We start from the raw sequence: 18,074 nt of genomic DNA on the forward strand, positions 1-18,074 counted from the left end.
GACAGCTTGCAAGTTAGCAGTGTTTTAGGATTGTGGTGCTGGGTAATCGACATCAGCTTGCGTTTGTGGTAGCAGCAGGCTGTGTGTGACGATGTGTAGTGGTTTTATGTTCCATCTCATCTCGCTGGGTGGTCTAGGGCAAATCTCAGTTTAAATTAAAGTGAAGGAAGGGATAAATGAGATAAGAATTGTAAACATACTTGTGGCTGAGAGGCACTTTGGAATGTGGAATAATAATATTGCAGTGAGAGGGGCAGCTGTAGTCAAGGGGAGAAACAGGCTGCAAAGCTATTTTCATTTACCAGGAATTCAACTCAGGGAGGCTTACTTTTGAGTAGGCATGTACAGGATTCCACTGGATGAGAGGCATGCATGGCACAATATCTACAGAAACTAGCTGACCAACCTCAGATCGCTTGGTCTTATAGTCTCTGTTTTTGCTTAGGTGCCAAAAATTAGCATCAAAATCCTAAAATCAGATTGCATCCTTTAAGCTTTCCAAGTTTGCATTCTTATTTGGAAGTAGCAACATGAGAGGTCTAGCAGTAGTGGTTATGCATTGGGGTGTCAGCTGTTTGATAGCAGTTTTTGTCTGTGATCTCATGCAATGCAATCAGCTTCAATGGAACTAGCAGCTGGGGTTTGTAGTGACATTTAAACTGGGAAGTTGGGATGGGGCGGAGACTTCATTAGTAAGGATGAAAATCCATACTGAAGGGAGAGAGGGAGCATGTGATGAGAATAAGTGGGTGTACATAGCCAGCCTGTGCAATTTACTCTAGCACTCTGGGGTTATTCACTTCCAGATTATCTGATCATAGATCATGTGGCACCTAATGGATTGCTGCCAAGTCTGAATAACCAGTCGCAAAGGAGCTCTCCCTGTTCGGGTGTTTTCTATACCAGTCTCTTCCATTTTACATTTTTGTTAACTAATCCCAAGTGTGCTCAGGTTTTTGGGATGGTGGAGAAATTTGATTCAGTTTGCATTCAAATAATAATAATAATAATAATAATAATAATAATAATAATAATAATTTATTATTTATACCCCGCCCATCTGGCTGGGCTTCCCCAGCCACTCTGGGCGGCTTCCAAAAGAATATTAAAATACTATAATACATCAAACATTAAAAGCTTCCCGAAACAGGGCTGCCTTCAGATGTCTTCTAAAAGCCTGGTAGTTGTTGTTTTCTTTGACATCTGGTGGGAGGGTGTTCCACAGGGAAGGCGCCACTACCGAGAAGGCCCTCTGCCTGGTTCCCTGTAACTTGGCTTCTCGCAGTGAGGGAACCGCCAGAAGGCCCTCGGTGGTGGATCTCAGTGTCCGGGTAGAACGATGGGGGTGGAGACGCTCCTTCAAAGGCAAATTTGCCCAATTTCTAAAACAATATAAAAAGTGAAACACCACAGTCCTTCCAGATTTGTGTCATTTGTGTTGTGGGCTGGCCAAGTTTGGATGATGCAGAGTTAGGGTGGGGAGTTTGCCGAGGACCCAGGGGAGGGCTCCAGCAGGGATCAGAGATCTGCTGGAATTGGGGCAACTTGATAGTGAGGATTTTTTTTGGGGGGGGGGAGTCCCTTCAACTTGGTCTCTCACCTTACCTGACGCCATGATGAGAGCCATGAACCCCACCTCCTTCTCCTTCTCCGTCCCCATCTTCCTCTTCACAGCTGTCAGCGTTTTGGTGCCTGTTGTGCCACCTGCCCTGGTGCTGTCAGATGCCCACCCATTTCTCAGGGGGCAGAGACACCAAGAGGTACCAGAGAAGGAGAGAACAGATGGTTCCACCTACTAGGCATAGTGAGAAAATGTAGTAAGACTTGCTGCACTAATATGAGCCTGCCCCATTTCTCTGTATGGGATAGCAAGGGTGTGTTTCAGTGCTGGATCAACACCTGAAACTCTGGGAGTTAGATATTTGTTGTTGAAATCAATTATGTGTGTTGCCTGAAGTGCCGTAAGCTAGTGATTTGCATATGTACTGCAGCAGTCTGAACATTACACAGAATCCTCCTTTGAACCTTCATTCTTCAGCAAGGACAATTTGTACTTCTTTAAATTTTGCAATGCATCTCTCCAGCCTTATACACAAAAATGTGTATACTACAGTGTGCAAATAAATGCACAGCATTGTGAGTTTGAGGGGTGAGGATAGGCTGTATGTCAGTCCAGTTTCTGGATCCAGCAGGGATTCAAATTGCCAAGTAAGTTTATTGGTAATGGCCCAAGTATGGGTCATTAAGGTAACAAAGGAAGTGGCTCTGTGCCAGAGGACAAATGGGGGGACTCCAGTCCCTCAAACGTCTGTTAGTTAGAATGAAAGAACTGAGTTGTGTGTGTGAACCAGAAGCTGCAGGCTGGGCAGCTGAGAGACAGAGGCATGCCTGATTTCTGCTTGAATCCAAGGTTGTGACTATGGGAGAAGAAAGACCACAGTCTCTGCTGTCCCTCATTCTGAGGAAACCCTAGATAAGCCCCTGGAACCCCTGGAATCTCTCACCACTTGGAGATTGGGGCAGCATGCAACAATATTAATGATTTTTTTTTAAAAAAAAATGCATTATATTATGGGGAAATGCATATATAAAGATACATAGTAAAAAAAACTTCTCACAAAAATGCTGAGAAATTTTCATTAGAAGGTTGTTGTTTTTAAAAAAATTGAAGCTGTTGAGGAAATCTGGAGAACTGGACTTAAGACTGGAAAAATGAGAATCTGAGAGAAACAGAAATTGACCTGTTTTGTCCCTCCCTAACTAGGATTTCCATTTCCTACTCAATCCAAATGTTGCAATACATATATAAAATCTTTACATAATGATACATATACATTATATTTATATGATGGGAATTCATATTTTCCCATTTCATTATGTACCAACAGTTATCCATTTATTATTTCTTGCCCTGTGTCTTCCCTCCACCAGTGTGTGACTTCCTTGCACTTCTAACTGTGGTTGTGTGTGTTGTATGCACTGAGCCAGTGAGTTGACAGAAAGATACATTTGCCATGTATTGACCATCATCTGTTTGTATCTAACCAGCACATACAGTTGCTGCTAGGAAGCATTTCCACTTTCCCTCTCAGCTGCATTCCCTCACATGTTTCTTTCCAAGGTTAAGTTCCATTAGGCGCAGGGGATTGCCACTGGAAGAATGTTGCTCCTCTCTGTGTGCACACGAGTAGAGCCACTTCCCCTTCCGATGTGGAGGCATATGTGTGCATGTGGAGGCCTCCATGGTAAATAATCCCACTGTTATTTGAGGGGCAAACCCTTAGCAACTCATGCAACGGAAAAGCTTTTCAGCTGCACAGCACTAATAGACCTAATTATCTATACACACAGCCAGTGATTTATAAGTGGTTGAACTGTAATGCTTTGAATAGTAGAGCTCTTTGACCTTTCATTCTGATCTGTCACCCAGGGATCTGGCTTTAAGCACAGTAATATATCATCAGTGATTCTGAATACTTGAACTGATTAAATATGTAACACTGAGCAACTGAACAACAAAAGCAGGAAAACACTTGTTTCTTGTTATATATATATATTTAATTAAAAAAATACATTTTGTAGTTAATGCCATAGTATCATTTTGATCTGCTTGGGGTTTCTCTCTCTCTGTGTTGTTTTTTCCCCCCATCTTACAGAATATTATTTGCTGTTTCCACTTGATAATGGTGAAAGTCTTATGAGTACACCTTAATAACCTTGTATCACATTGGGATTCTGCCAATGCAAAGTATTCTCAGGATAACAGCCCTGGGACCAAGCAAACATAGTGGTGAAGTAGTAGTATAATACTATCACGAAACTGTACCTCTAAGGATGCACGAGGGTTCCTTTCATGTGTACCTGCTGCGGCCTAGTCTTTTGCAGTGACTTATGTAGTCAAGCAATTCAAAACATCACACTCAAAATATTGGTTTCATAGCATTGCAAGCAACTGTTCTTAGGATCAATACAGTGTTCCCCTTTACTGTACAGTGGTACCTCTGGTTATGAACTTAATTCATTACAGAGGTCCATGCTCAACTCGAAACCATTCTTAACCTGAGGCGCGCTTTCACTAATGGAGCCTCCCACTGTGCATGCGCCTCTGGCATGCGATTTCTGCTCGCATCCCAGGGCAAAGTTTGCAACCAGGAGCATCTACTTCCGGGTTAGCGGAGCTCATAAGCATTCGCAAGGAGGATGGTTCGTAACCAGAGGTATTACTGTACTCAGCCGTAGACATGCTGTATCAAATTCTGCTGCATTTTTGTCGTTGCCATAGTGTTCTAGCAATACCTTTTAAAGCTTCTCTTGCAAGGATATATTTTGGAGAATGTCCAAAGTCTTTAACAACTCTCCATTTTATTTATTTCATTAGCGTTTGTCATTACAATTAATATGTGTATTACAAAAAGCGGTCCCAGAAGATTTTTATTCTAGCGGTCTATAACCATACATACTTAGTTCTAGTCAGTAATAAAATAGAACTATAAATGGAGGAAAGAAAACATTTTCCATGTGAAGCCAATTATTCCTATGGTTTACAAGTCCACACACTTCAGGAAAACACAATATTAAACTGATATAAGTCTTGGTTACTTTCAGCCCTATAAGCAGAATTGGCTACACCTGAAGTTCTAGAATTTGAACACCTGAATCCTAAATGTTCCCATCAGAGCATTGCTGTGCAACCAGCTGTCAATAGGTCTTGCAAAGAATGTGAGCCAAAGTAAGTCACAAGAACTGCTTGGATGACTAAAAAGCTAGAAAGATCTTTTTAATCCAAAAAATGCACATAAATGGTTTTCTCTAATTCCTTTTGTAAAAAAAAAAAAAAAATCATATAATGAAAAATTAATCTGCTGCCTAGTTCTTAATGCATCTCAAAACCCAGTGCTCTGCATAAATCTAATTGCAAGGCGTTTTAATGACAATGTGGGGGCAGGGGCAGGGTTAGTTCCTGCATCAGTTTCCCAAGGACTCCATTAAGTAACCTAAGCTCCACATTTAACCAGCCATTAAAATGATTTTAATTTGGTAGACGGCACCATCTGGAGTCTGCCTTTTAAGGGGAAAACAATTCATAATGTAAGGAGGAAATATTAAGAGAGTTGTGATTTTGTTTTGCTCCAACAAGAGGCTTCCACGGAAATCTCTTTATTGGCCGTGGGTGGTATTCAGGTGCTGTTTCTTCCCAGGAGATCACACCATTCACACATCAGAATGGTAAAAAAACCTGGACACTAGAACGATTGGAAAATTGCAAGGGGAAATTTTATTTCTTGAATTTTTCAATTAGAAGTGGCAGACAACAGTTTATTTAGGCAACATTTAAAAGAAGCCAGTGCATCATTTTGCTCATTTCAGGGGAAGTTGGTTCAAAATAGGTGAATTTAGGACCATAGCTGATGATCAGTAGTCAAGTTTCCTTGAAGTCCGCATAGCTATCATTGCAGGCATTTTTTCTGAGTGTTCTTTTTTACTTGGCAACATGCTTATGATATTTGGTGTATGCTTTATTTTAGTCAATAACAAAATAAAAGTTTGGAGAAAAGAGAGGAAAATATTTTCCATGTGAAGTCTCAGAAATCCTTTTGTTTGTTTATGAGTCCATGCACTTCAGGACAACATGATAATAAACTGAGATTAACTCTTGGTCACTTGTATCCCCGTAAGCTTACATTAACTGAAAGTCATTGCCACAAATGTTTCTTTTTAAATACATTGTTTAGAATTGAAATTCCTTCATTGACATATAGGAGTGCAGCCTGTTGAAAATGTGTTTGGACTGTTGAGTAGCTTTTGGATGATAAATTAGTAAAATAAGTGCACACAATGCAAATTCTCAGTCAAGTGTTGTTTCCTGAGGATCTGAAAACAGGCACAAATAAAAAGAGACTGCTGGATCAGGCCATCTAGTCCAGCATCCTATTCTCATAGCAGCCAACCAGATGCCTGTGGGAAACTTGCATTTTAAGCATAAGCAAATGTGACTGTCACGGTCCAGAGGTTTCTCAGTATGACTTCCTATACTTATCACCCTCAGAAGTCTGTGAATATGCAGCAGGGCTAGGGAATATTTTTCACTCAGCAACCCAGACCTTCATCTCCCCTCAACTCTGCAGGCCTGCTTTGATGGGTAGGCAGGTGATGCCAGGTGATCGACACCTGTCAAAGCTACCGTAGTTGTGGGTGCTTGGGAAGTATTGCACAAGAGGCTTTGCTAGCCCTGTGCTTGGTACTTGGGAAGTGCTTTGAAGATAAAATCATTCATCTCTCTGCAGACCTTGATGTTTTGAGTGCAAATCCCACTTATAGGTGATGCAGACTGGTGGCAAGCTGGGCCAGAATGTGTCTGACCGTATGCCCTCTGGACCCTTGCCCTTCTGGGCTGATTAAAGGTGATTGACCAGACTGGTGGCCACTTGAGTAACTTCAGGTGAAAATCCATGAAGGCTAGAGGTTCAGAGTAAGTAAAGGTAAAGGTACCCCTGCCCATACGGGCCAGTCTTGACAGACTCTAGGGTTGTGCGCTCATCTCACTCTATAGGCCGGGAGCCAGCGCTGTCCGCAGACACTTCCGGGTCACGTGGTCAGCGTGACAAGCTGCATCTGGCGAGCCAGCGCAGCACACGGAAACGCCGTTTACCTTCCTGCTAGTAAGCGGTCCCTATTTATCTACTTGCACCCGAGGGTGCTTTCAAACTGCTAGGTTGGCAGGCGCTGAGACCGAACGACGGGAGCGCACCCCGCCGCGGGGATTCGAACTGCCAACCTGACGATCGGCAAGTCCTAGGCGCTGAGGCTTTTACCCACAGCGCCACCCGCGTTCCTGGTTCAGGGTAAATGTAGGTGTAATTATTGCTTTATTGTAAGAGCTTCCCTCCCTCTCACCAACCGTGCAGAAGATGCTGCTTTAAAAGTTGCCCGGGACTTATATTGTTGTAACAGAAGGATGCAGGAAAGCACATTGTTTGCCTTTCAGACTATGTGTATATACTGGAAGAAAATCTGGTTTTTTTTTTTTATTTTAAGCTTTCTCCACTTCTTCATTCTGTGTACTGCAGGGCCTGTGTGTTCTTCAAGAGTCTCAAGTCTCAGACCTTACTTGCAGTCAGCTCCACTGATTAATTGGGATGCAAATTTTAATCTGTGATTAAAACTTCATTAAATTAATTAAACTGACTGAAGTTTGGAGGCCTGGTGATCTGTACTACAAGGCAGTTTGTGCAAACTCCTTGTTCCAAGTATAGATATTTTACAAACCACTCTTTTAGCTCTAGGAATTGGTGCCTCAGATCAGGAGTGAATGGGGGTTATAAGCTGATACTTAATCCAGACAAGATGGAGGTCCATACAAGAATGCTGTCGATATAGGTGAGGTAGTACATCTCCAAAAAAGCAGAAGAATACTCATTGATTCATCATGTTCCCCGAATGCTTAGATAGCTGCCATGGTTAGGAGTGCATTTTATCAACTTTAGCTGATATGCCAGCTGCAGCCTTTGGAGAAGGCAGACTTTGCTTGAGCAAAGCATCCATGCTTTAGTTATATCCATGCTTGATTACTATAATGCACTCTATGTGGGTCTGCTTTCGAAGATGGCAAGGAAGCTTCTGTTGGTCCCAAAGATAGTTGTTATACTTTTGTCTGGTGCTTGCAGGTCAGAGAATATAACTCCAATCTTATATCCAGTCATACATCAGCTCCACTATTTGCTTCCAGGCCCCGTTCAAAATGCTGATTTAAAGCCCTAAGCAGTTTAGGACTGGGTTACTTTTGAGACCTCTTTCTCCTAGATAAATGTGAAGGACGAGCCCTTTATTTCTGGCAGCGGTGTGACACTGGAATGGTCTCCCAGATGAAATTTGCCAGGTTGCCTCTTTGTATGTCTTTCACCAGAAAGTAGCACACTTTTAATGAACTTTTATTCTTACTAGTTTTTTCATACCCTTACTGCTGGAAGGGCGTGTGTGTGTGTGTGTGTGTGTGTTGGTTGTATTATGTTCTTTGTTTATAGAAGCTGACTGCTGTCCTTGCATGTTTATTGATTTTGCTGTATACCAATCTGGGCATCTTTTTGATAGATGGGTGAGATATAACAAATTAATTTTATTTACTTCTTAATTTATTTTTAAAAATTAGAAGAATTTCATGCATAAAGGTTTTGCAAAAAACAACAACCCACACATCATAAAAACCTTTTACCATTACTGCAACAATTCTCGATGCCAAATTTTATTATAAAATAACTAGCAGCAGATGATTCTATCTTCTGATCAACTATCCTGAGTATTAACTAAGGAAGCTTCTTACAAAAGCTTGTTAAAAGTCTGTATGTGTCAGTAATTCCAATTATGCACACATTAGCCAGTTTAGAAATGGAGAAAGCACTTACAGCTCTATTCAGAATGTGAGATTCTAAATTATGTATGGTCTATTATTTTTTCCCCCAAGGAAAAACTCAGGTTGCCTTGGGTGCTTTGCCTTGCCAGATAAGGGCTAGAAAAGACTTGGATCCCGATAACTTTGTGATACAGATAAGAATTTTTAGTGTCGGTGGCATTGTCAAATCCTATATAGGCTTTCCTGACAGCCTGAGACTGTATATAAAATGACACTTGTGTATGGTGATCCTTCAGCCTTTCATGTTTCTCTTTTGTGTAGATAAGCTTTCAAATCTCCATCCTCAGTGTCAGCCAATGATAGCTTTAAATATAATCTGACTTCCTGGAATAAAGATACAAACATGATTTAAAAACCCATTTGTTTGTGACAAAGGGAATACAGATATTTGTAACAAAATGCATAGACCGCAGCCTGCCATCCATTTAGTTTAAGTGCTTACTTGTAAGCGCCTTGGGTACCATTAATTTCAGTGGGACTATTTGGGCATAAATGCTTGTAGATGATGATGGCACTATAATGGTAATGGGAACATGTCACACTTCACAGTCAGTCAAGGCTTATAGTTGGACCATTGTAGTATGGCAGTGCTTGCAGAACCTATGATCCCCTAGCAAGTGGATTGTGGTGCATGTGTGTATGGTATGTCTGCAAAAGGCTGGAACTGGGGAGGAGGAGGAAACCATGTGTGTGTAAAAAAGGGGGTGTGAGTTAATGAGTTTAACCCCAAATGCAGCAGCATTTGAAAAGAACTCTAAGCTACTTTGGTAACTGGAATAGCCTCTAAAGTAAAATGTGCATTTTAGAGAAATCTTTGGGAACACAGAAGAAAATAGAGACAACACCATAGGCTGCTTTTATAGCATACCCTTTATTTGATCTTGTTACATTTATATGACATCAAATCCATTGGCTCCCAGTTTGTTTCTGGAACCAGTTCTGATTCTCACCTTTTAAAGCTCTAAAAGATTAGCAATTTGGATACCTCCAGAACCACCTCCCGTCACATGACCCTGTACCCTCTTGTTATGGTCCTTGGGGATGGTCTTGCTCCATGTGCCTCCACTGTGTGAAGTGAGGAGCATAGAGACACATTGCCAGGCCCTTTCATTGGTGGTGCTTGGACTACAGAATTCTCTGTCCCATGAGGTCTCACAGACTACTTCTCTAAACACATTTAAAGCATCAAAGAAGACCTTGTTTAGAAAAGCCTTCTGAATTGAGTTATCTACAGGTTTAATGTCTGTTAACTTGGCTGCTTGTATTTATTACTATACTGCTGGCCTGATGATTTTTTTTTATGGTTTGCTGGTTTTTATTGCTTTAGAATCTTATTGATAGCTGCTGCAATCTAGCATCCATATAGGATGTAAAGTACAGGGTATATAACCTTTTAAATAAAACTTTTTGCAAAACAACAAAGCAGTCCCATTCTTTGATAAAAGAGAAATTTAGTACTTGGACAGATTCTCACATGCTTGCATCCAATATATATTCCACAGTTCATACAATTAGCAAGAAATGCTACTGTACTGAATGTGGATCTGCCTCTTTCTCTTCTGAGCCATATCTACCAGATGATCCATTTAGGACACGCATAACCCCTGAGTTATAACAGTGGCATTGGTTGCTAGTTTGCTTCTGTGCCCAGTTCAAGGTGCTCATGTTAGCGTTTAAAGCTTTAGATAACCTAGGCCACAAATATCTGAAAGACTGTCTCCTTCTTTATGGACCCTCTAGGACAGAGGAGGCCTTCTTGATGGTTTCACTGCTCCTAGAAACTTGAGAGCTAACAGCTCAGGACAGAACATTCTTTGTGGCAGCCCCTAAACTATGAACATCTCTCCCCACAGAGAGAGAGAAGATGCATCTAGCATCTTCATCATGTAGTCTTCCTTGTATGCTGAAACAAAAAAAATCCTTCCAGTAGCACCTTAAAGACCAACTAAGTTAGTTCTTGGTATGAGCTTTCGTGTGCATGCACACTTCTTGTATGCTGAAGACACACTTCTTTACCTTGACCTTTGATATCAATGATATATTGTTATAATTTGGGACCCACTTTATACTTTTGACCATAATCTGTTTTAACTGATTTTAAGCCACCTTGGGAGGGCATCTGTCTTATTCTCACCAACCCTCCTGAGAACTTCAGTTACTACATCAGCACAGAAGTGGGGGAAATAATTCAACTGAATTGGTGAAATCTTGTGAGGGATCCCAGAAGTGAATTTCCTTAAGAAACCCGCATCCCATACCATTTAGTGCTTTAAAGGCTAAATCCTGCCCAGAACTGAACCCAGAAAACCTATTGAAGCTTGCACAAAACTGGCATAATATGATCTGTCATATGTCATGGTTGCAGACAGCAGTCTGGTGGTTGCTGCAGTCTGACTTGAGTGATAGAGAGTGGTGGAAAAAATGGGAATTGCTCTTCTGGATATTTCATGATGGTATTTATAAAATATTCATGACTTTTGATTTGAGGCATGTTTCCTTCCTTCCCTATCTTGTGGAACTGAAGAGCGTGAGTTACCTTAAATTACCCATATGAGTTGTCTCATGAGTCGCTGTGCAAATTCCTGTTTCTATCCTTTGGTTTGGACCTTGCTGATAAATGTGATTGTTTGCAGAGACTTATTTTTGCATACGCATATGTTCGAGCTGGGGGAAATAAATGTTATATCTTCTGGAAATGTTCCAGAGCAGGCATTCTGTCACGCTATTGATTATGGCACAGTTTTGTGGCATCTTCAAGAGTAGGACAGTTTTCTGCTTGCAAACGGTTCCAAATTTGGAAAGCCATCTTATACAGTACCTACTTGGGATAATGAATAAATTCCCTATCATCTACATAAGCCTTCAAGACCAACAGATTTATTGTAACATAAACTTGTGTAGATCAGAGTTCAAGTGGACAAAAGCATGCGTAGAAATACCTATCTGTTGATCTTGGAGATGCTGCAATACTATGTTATTTTTGTTTGTCTTTGTTTTCCTGTTGAAAGAGACTAATATAACTACCTCTCTGGAATGAACAGCTGTGGTATTTTCACCCTTTTAAACCCATTCTGTCCTTTAAAACTGCCACTAAAACGAACGCTTCAGAAATCTTGACTTTAGGGTACACACTGTTCACCCACTATCTGTGTTATAAATAAACATGTGAGAGCAAAGCAGCAGATGTTGATTAGAAAAGGCTATTTTCCACTAGCCCTCCTATTCAGGATGACGATACCTAAGGAAAATTACTGTGATGAAATCCCATGTGTGTGTAGATTGGATTATTCCTTTTCTCTAAATGAAAATTTTAAAGAATGATAGAAATCTGTCCTAGGAATGAAATATCATGCTGACAATCTAATCTAGGAACAAAATATCTCCATAGCTCCTAGGATAGTCGGAACTTTTGTATTTTCTCCCAAACATGTGCAAAGTGCTGGAAAGGTTGCAGTGATTTTTCATTCTGTTATTTAAGTAGGTATCACAGAAACTTTATCTTAGCATTCAGCATAGTGTTTTCAAGTGCAGTTTTTGTAAGATTTACTTAGTTCTGTAAGTACTCATGTGAGGGCTTCTCCTCCTCCTCCTCCTCCTCCTTCTCTCTCTCTCTCTCTCTCTCTCTCTCTCTCTCTGTGTGTGTGTGTGTACACATATGTAGCTTAAACACTTTCACATTTAAGCATAATTTCCTCCCTCTCTTTTACCCTACCTTTGTTAGGTGAAATTCTAATTATAATTGTCAATGCTAACTAACTTTTTTGGCCTTTCATGGTGATAGTATATTTACAGCAAACATAAGAGCAACACAAGTTTGTGCAACAGAACAACATTCAGTGGCAAAATGGCTGCTATCAGTGCCTGCCAAAAGATTCCACTGTGTCCCGGAATCCTTATGTGTTCTATGTGATGGTGACAGTGTTTTGATGGGACACATCTTATACTGGTGATAAAATGCAAACATTCCTGGATTCCCCCCCCCCCCACACACACAATTGCTAAGTCAGCTATTTTAATGACTACTTTCTAGGTCTCAGAAAGACAGAAATTATAGAGTAGCATTGTCTCTGTAAGAGTCTGTTCTAGTGATGCAAGTCAGATAAGCTGCATTGAGAAACATTTATAAAGCTATCGCTGTTCCTTTGTAACAGTTAATAATTCAAGCTAGCTTTACCTCAGCACAGCTGAGACAGCTATAGATAGCTTAGGAATGAAATGTTATCAATAATAGATGGTGTATTTTATGTTCCCTGACACATGGTAGTTGGGGTGCTCCATGTATCATTCCTGGATGAAATGTAAATATTCACTTACTGTCCAACTTCATTCCTTTTGCTGTTGCTGCATTCTTTTGCCATATTTGTCCATTTGCTTTTGCTAAGCTTTATGTAGCTGGGGATACAGCTCATTTTATTCTTGTGATGCCTTAAAGAAATTGCCTGTGAGCTAAGCAACTTGATTTTACTAAAGCAACTTTGTTTTGCTACTCTTTCTGGTTGATGATGCATTAATCTGTTACATTGTGGTGTTTTTCTTTCTTTCTTTCCTTTCTTAACATTCTAGCAACTGTTTTTATTATTTCTATACCATGAGAAACTAGAGCAATGGTATATTGCGTCCATCCCTGCTGATTACATGGGGTAGCTTATCTGTTAAATCCAAAACTGGTCTAATGGGAATATTGTGTGTTGCCACGTTTCATTTTCAGAGAATTTTAATGTGGATTCTGTTTCACAATGCCAAACAGCTTTCCCTCATCCATTAGTTTGAGAAAGTATGGGGGAGGAATGGGGACTCTGTCAGGAGGATTAAAAAGTAGTCACAACTACCAGCCTGAGGGTTGCAATATCTCCTAAAAGTTGTGTCTTCTTGAGTTCATTCAGTTGATAAATATGAGGGGCATCATTCTTCCATTGTGCTCATTTGTAGTGTAGGTGTCTAGGGATCAGAGTTACATGTAGCTGACCCCCTAGCATATTATTTTAGCAGAAAGTGGCTTTTGTAGCTGTGATTAGTAGTGGAGGGCAAATAAGAACAAACCGGCTGGTGCTGATGGGAAAACATTTAGAAGGCCCTACTTTGGTGAAGGCTGATATATAATGAAGTAATGGCACTTCTAAGAGACGTGGGTGGTGTGGTGGTTTAAACCACTGTGCCACTTGAACTTGCCAATCAAAAGGTTGGAGGTTCGAGGCCCCGCGACGGGGTAAGCTCCCGTTGTTTGGTCCCAGCTCCTGCCAACCTAGCAGTTCAAAAGCACACAGTGCAAGTAGATAAATAGGTACCGGTCTGGCTGGAAGGTAAATGGCATTTCCTACACTGCTCTGGCTTCGCCAGAAGTGGCTTAGTGATGCTGGCCACATGACCCAGAAAATCTGTCTGCGGAAGTGGACAAACGCCGGCTCCCTTGGCCTGTAAAGCGAGATGAGCGCCGCAACCCCAGAGTTGTTCGCGACTGGACTTAACTGTCAGGGGTCCCTTTACCTAATGACACTTCTACTGATGTGACAGTCAAAGTTCTAGGGTGTAGTTACCCTGTAGCTGCCCAATGGATGTGGGATACTGTGAAAATATTTAATGATGTATTGTTCTTAATTTTGCCTGTAATCTGGTGTATGGAAAGGAAAGGAAGTTATTTCTGACTCCAAGCAAGTTTTCCAAAAGAGTGTGGTGTACTTTGAGTTTAAATCATTCATGTATGATTTTGCTTAAAGGGGAGGTTTAAGAAAATCCTGTCATTTTCATGGAAGAATTGTTTTTCTCAAGCCAAAGGACACGTGAGTCCTACTGAAACAACACAAGTGATCTTTCATGTATGTCAGAAACTGCTTGTTAAGTTAAAAATTTGCAGTTATTTTTTTTTAGCTCTTTGAAATGTACTGGAATGACTTGTCTCCAATGTCTTGCCTTTTATATTTGCTGGAGGGAAAAGCACAAAATGGCAGTTTAATACGCATCTAAGATATGTGTTTGAACTACATCTAAGCAACAAACAGTAGAAGGGGAATGTTCATGGTGCTCCCATCTGGCTCAGGAGTTTTTATATTGGTTCTGTGTGATCTGTTTTGCAACAGATGGAGAGTCACACTAGGAGGAGTTATGAGACGCCTCTGAATGTAAAAGGCCTGAAATAATTACAGTGAGCTATTGCTCAAACACCTATTCCTTTCAGAATGGCAGGTGATGATGTTGATATGTGTGAAACAGCTGACTTCCCCAGCTCTAATCAAAACACACATGCCAGGTTTTCTTTGCTGTTTAGATGTGATCCACCTTCCCCTGCCCCCAAGATGATGATACAAAGGGGCAAAAGCAATCTGTGCTTCCTTAATAAAATAGCATAGCATTTGTGTCACACCCCCCCAATATATGCACTTATGTGGTCTCACTCCACATGAATAATTGTTACTAAGTATGCTTTTTCAGCTTCAAACGGAGAACTGATCTGTATATACATGTCTCATGGTAAGGAAATATAAGGTAATCAGTTGTGGTGTTGGCAGTATTGCTCTATTTTATAATGCAATTCCTAGACCATAGAAACTAGATGTTGGAATAAAAGATTGATGCATGTCCTGTTGAGATGCTATTGTTTAGAAGGATTTACTGCTTCTGTACTTAAGTTATTTAAAATAGTAGGGGGTGGGGTGGGAGAGATCCTGAAGGAAATGTTGATAGGAAAAGCATCTCAGTGAGTGATTAAAAAACATGGTTCTTTAAACCAGTGGTAATAAAAGAGAGAATTGTTAAAATACAATATACACATGTAAGATGAGTCTAGCTGAAGAGCTGCTGTGCTTTCAAAGCTCACTAAAAGAGCAGAACCTGTACTTCCGAAGCCTCATCTGTCTCCTAGGATGTGATCAGAATAGATGCCATTAAAGATCTAAACACAGACACACACACACAATCTCTTTCCCCCTGTTTATTCTGACACATTGCAGAATTGAAGCAGTACTTGAAAATTTTCCTATTACATAGATCAGGTCGGGGTTATTATTATTATTTATTAGACTTGCTAGTCGCTTGGTCATGCAGAGGTCTCCAAGCAACTTACAACATACTTAAAAACTGAAAAGGAAACACAGATACCTTGTAATATTAACATTGTAATACAGAAAATTCATAAAAATATACACTGTAAATCAACCTGCCTCCAGTGACAGCATTAGGGAGTTTTGGCACCATACTGTCTGCAGAAATAATTGTCTCAGTCCGTCAAAAGCTTGACGGGGGAGAGGGGGAGAAATAGGCTTTTACCTGGTGCCAGAAAGATGTCAGTGAAGGTGCCAGAGGACCTCAGTGCAAAAACATTCCACAGATGAGGAGCCACAACTAAAGAGTCCCCCTCCAAGCTTCCCTCAAAGAAGGGACCTGGAGAAGGGCCTTAGACTCACCAAAACTCTTTATGGCTCAGAACCCCAATATCTTCTGAAACACCACTCCCAGTATGAACCAACTTGACCCTTAGTTCTTATACTGGGAGTGGTGTTCAGAAGATATTGGGGTTCTGAGCCATAAAGAGTTTTGGTGAGTCAAAGCCAGCAGTTTGAATTGGGCTTGAAAGCATTCAGGATGCCTTATTTAGATAGTGTCACCAGAACAGAGTTCTAATGCTATATCTGAGGTGGGGGAGCCTATATCCCATGGACTTAGAAGAAACCTGTGAGCTGTAATTGACCACTCTTATTCCTCACACTAAACCACCCCCTGATCCTCAGATGAAGGGCAGGTCCATTTGCCCTTCCTGGGCGGGTGGCTTTGTGAGCAGGCCCAAAGCCGCTCTTCCGTATTTTAGGTCAGATCGTTCCCGGCTGCCAAATTGACCAATGGTGGCAGGGCCTTATGGGCGTTCCCCTGGGTGCGGGTCAACTGCCCAATGAGCGGCAAGCTGGTGACGGCTCGATTGGTGGATAGGCATTGAGTAAGCTGAGATCTTCAGTGAAGGGGAGGTTGTAGCCTTCGCATTCCCCTCCATGGGTAAGGGTATCCTGTTGAAAGGATCTGTGAGGAGTGGCTCCTGTCTGATGCCCAGATGGGGCCAGGGCCATTCCACCTCTCTGACAGGAACCACTTGGGGGATGCCCCAATTTGACATAGGTCATAGGACGTTCCCCGTCAGTTGGCTTCACCCTTAGAGACACTGCCAGTAGATGGGCTGGAATGAAATATGACCTATGGCCAAAGCCTACATATCTGTAACCAATAAAGTTGTGGCCTTATTTGATCCCATAAACCCAACATACTGTGTACTGTCTAGTTATTTAATCCTCAAGGAACGGGATGGTCATGGGACCTCGACATGCAATATTGTGCAACCAAAAATATGGATGCTCTCTGGAAAAGCCCAGAATGCATTAATGTGACAGTATGGGGCTGTCCTGATTCCGATGAAATATTAGAACCTCGGCCAGAGTTGAAAGCAGGACTGATCCCTCACCCCAGATGCTGAGCTAAGTACTAGAACCTCCAGGAGGGTAGTCTATTTGTAGCCCTTTTCACATGGAAGGCTGAGCATGTTCCATCTACACTATTTGGAACCATTTTAAGAGGGTTTATTTAAAAATTTGATTTAATTTTGCAGAGTTGTTCATGTTTTATTGCAGTGCATAGCAAATGTCAGTGGAAGAGAAATGTAATTTTAATATGGGACTGAAGATAACACTCCAATCTGTCTAGAGTACTATATTTCATCCATACAGAAGGTGCATTAATTGCAAATTTTATGAACTTATGCTAATGCAAGCTAGGGATTTTTTGTTTTCTAAAAATATGGAGGGCACTATAAAATCCCATGGATTTCTAAAGGAAGGCTACACTTGCCCTTAAATATTTTCTATTGAAGTCACTAGGACTTTAAAGGTGCTTAGCTTTTGGATGATTATTTTTAAAAAAACCTTGTGGGAGAAAAAAACTTCACTGATGGAGTCTCAGGGTGGAATGTGGGATGATACAACTTACATTCAAATGAGACTCCATTAAGTGCTGTGGCTCTTCTACATTCCATCTTGATCAGATGCAGACTCCTTGGCTCCTGGTGAACTTGAACGCTTACCCACTATTGTGTGATATCTTGTTTGGCCTAATAAAGGTATTGCCTTAATTTGGATTTTGAAAATAATGACTTGCTCTTTCTCCCCCCCCCCCTTCTTTCCCACTCCCACCCCCACTCTCCCCATTTCTACTAATTCACGTGCCAAGGTTTGTAAGAACCTCCCACTCTCTCGCCAGGAAGAAACACTTTTCAATATTATAGATCACTTTCAACATCAGAACAACTCACAGAGACTGCTCTGTGATTATTTATATAATTGCTTTTTTACTTTCTCTGGAGGTCAACCTGGGGGTCTGTTATATAGACATTTACAATTTATGGGGGCTCCTATTCTGAGCAATTAAATGCAGCAACAAAATTACATGTGGCTTTTATCGAACCTATCTTATGATTTAATATTCCTTCATGTGCTGTGTTAACTTACACTGAAAAGAAAGAAAGAAAGAAAGAAAGAAAGAAAGAAAGAAAGAAAGAATACCACTAAAGCTTTTGAACACCACCACCAAGCCCTTTCGCAAACACTTTAATCCTAAATATTTTGGTGGTAGTGCAATGAAAATGATACATGTCCCTGCAATAAATTGGACATAACACACACACCATAAATCAGGT

At 41.0% G+C, this 18,074-nt stretch overlaps 1 protein-coding gene across 10 annotated transcripts in view; it reads left to right on the forward strand.

Moving 5' to 3' along the window:
• The window catches only part of PAG1 (phosphoprotein membrane anchor with glycosphingolipid microdomains 1), a 111,429-nt gene that overhangs the window by 1,371 nt on the left and 91,984 nt on the right, over nt 1-18,074 (forward strand). The window lies entirely within an intron of this gene.

Source organism: Podarcis muralis, chromosome 8 (genome assembly GCF_964188315.1).
Source record: "Podarcis muralis chromosome 8, rPodMur119.hap1.1, whole genome shotgun sequence".
NCBI classification, from domain to species: domain Eukaryota; kingdom Metazoa; phylum Chordata; class Lepidosauria; order Squamata; family Lacertidae; genus Podarcis; species Podarcis muralis.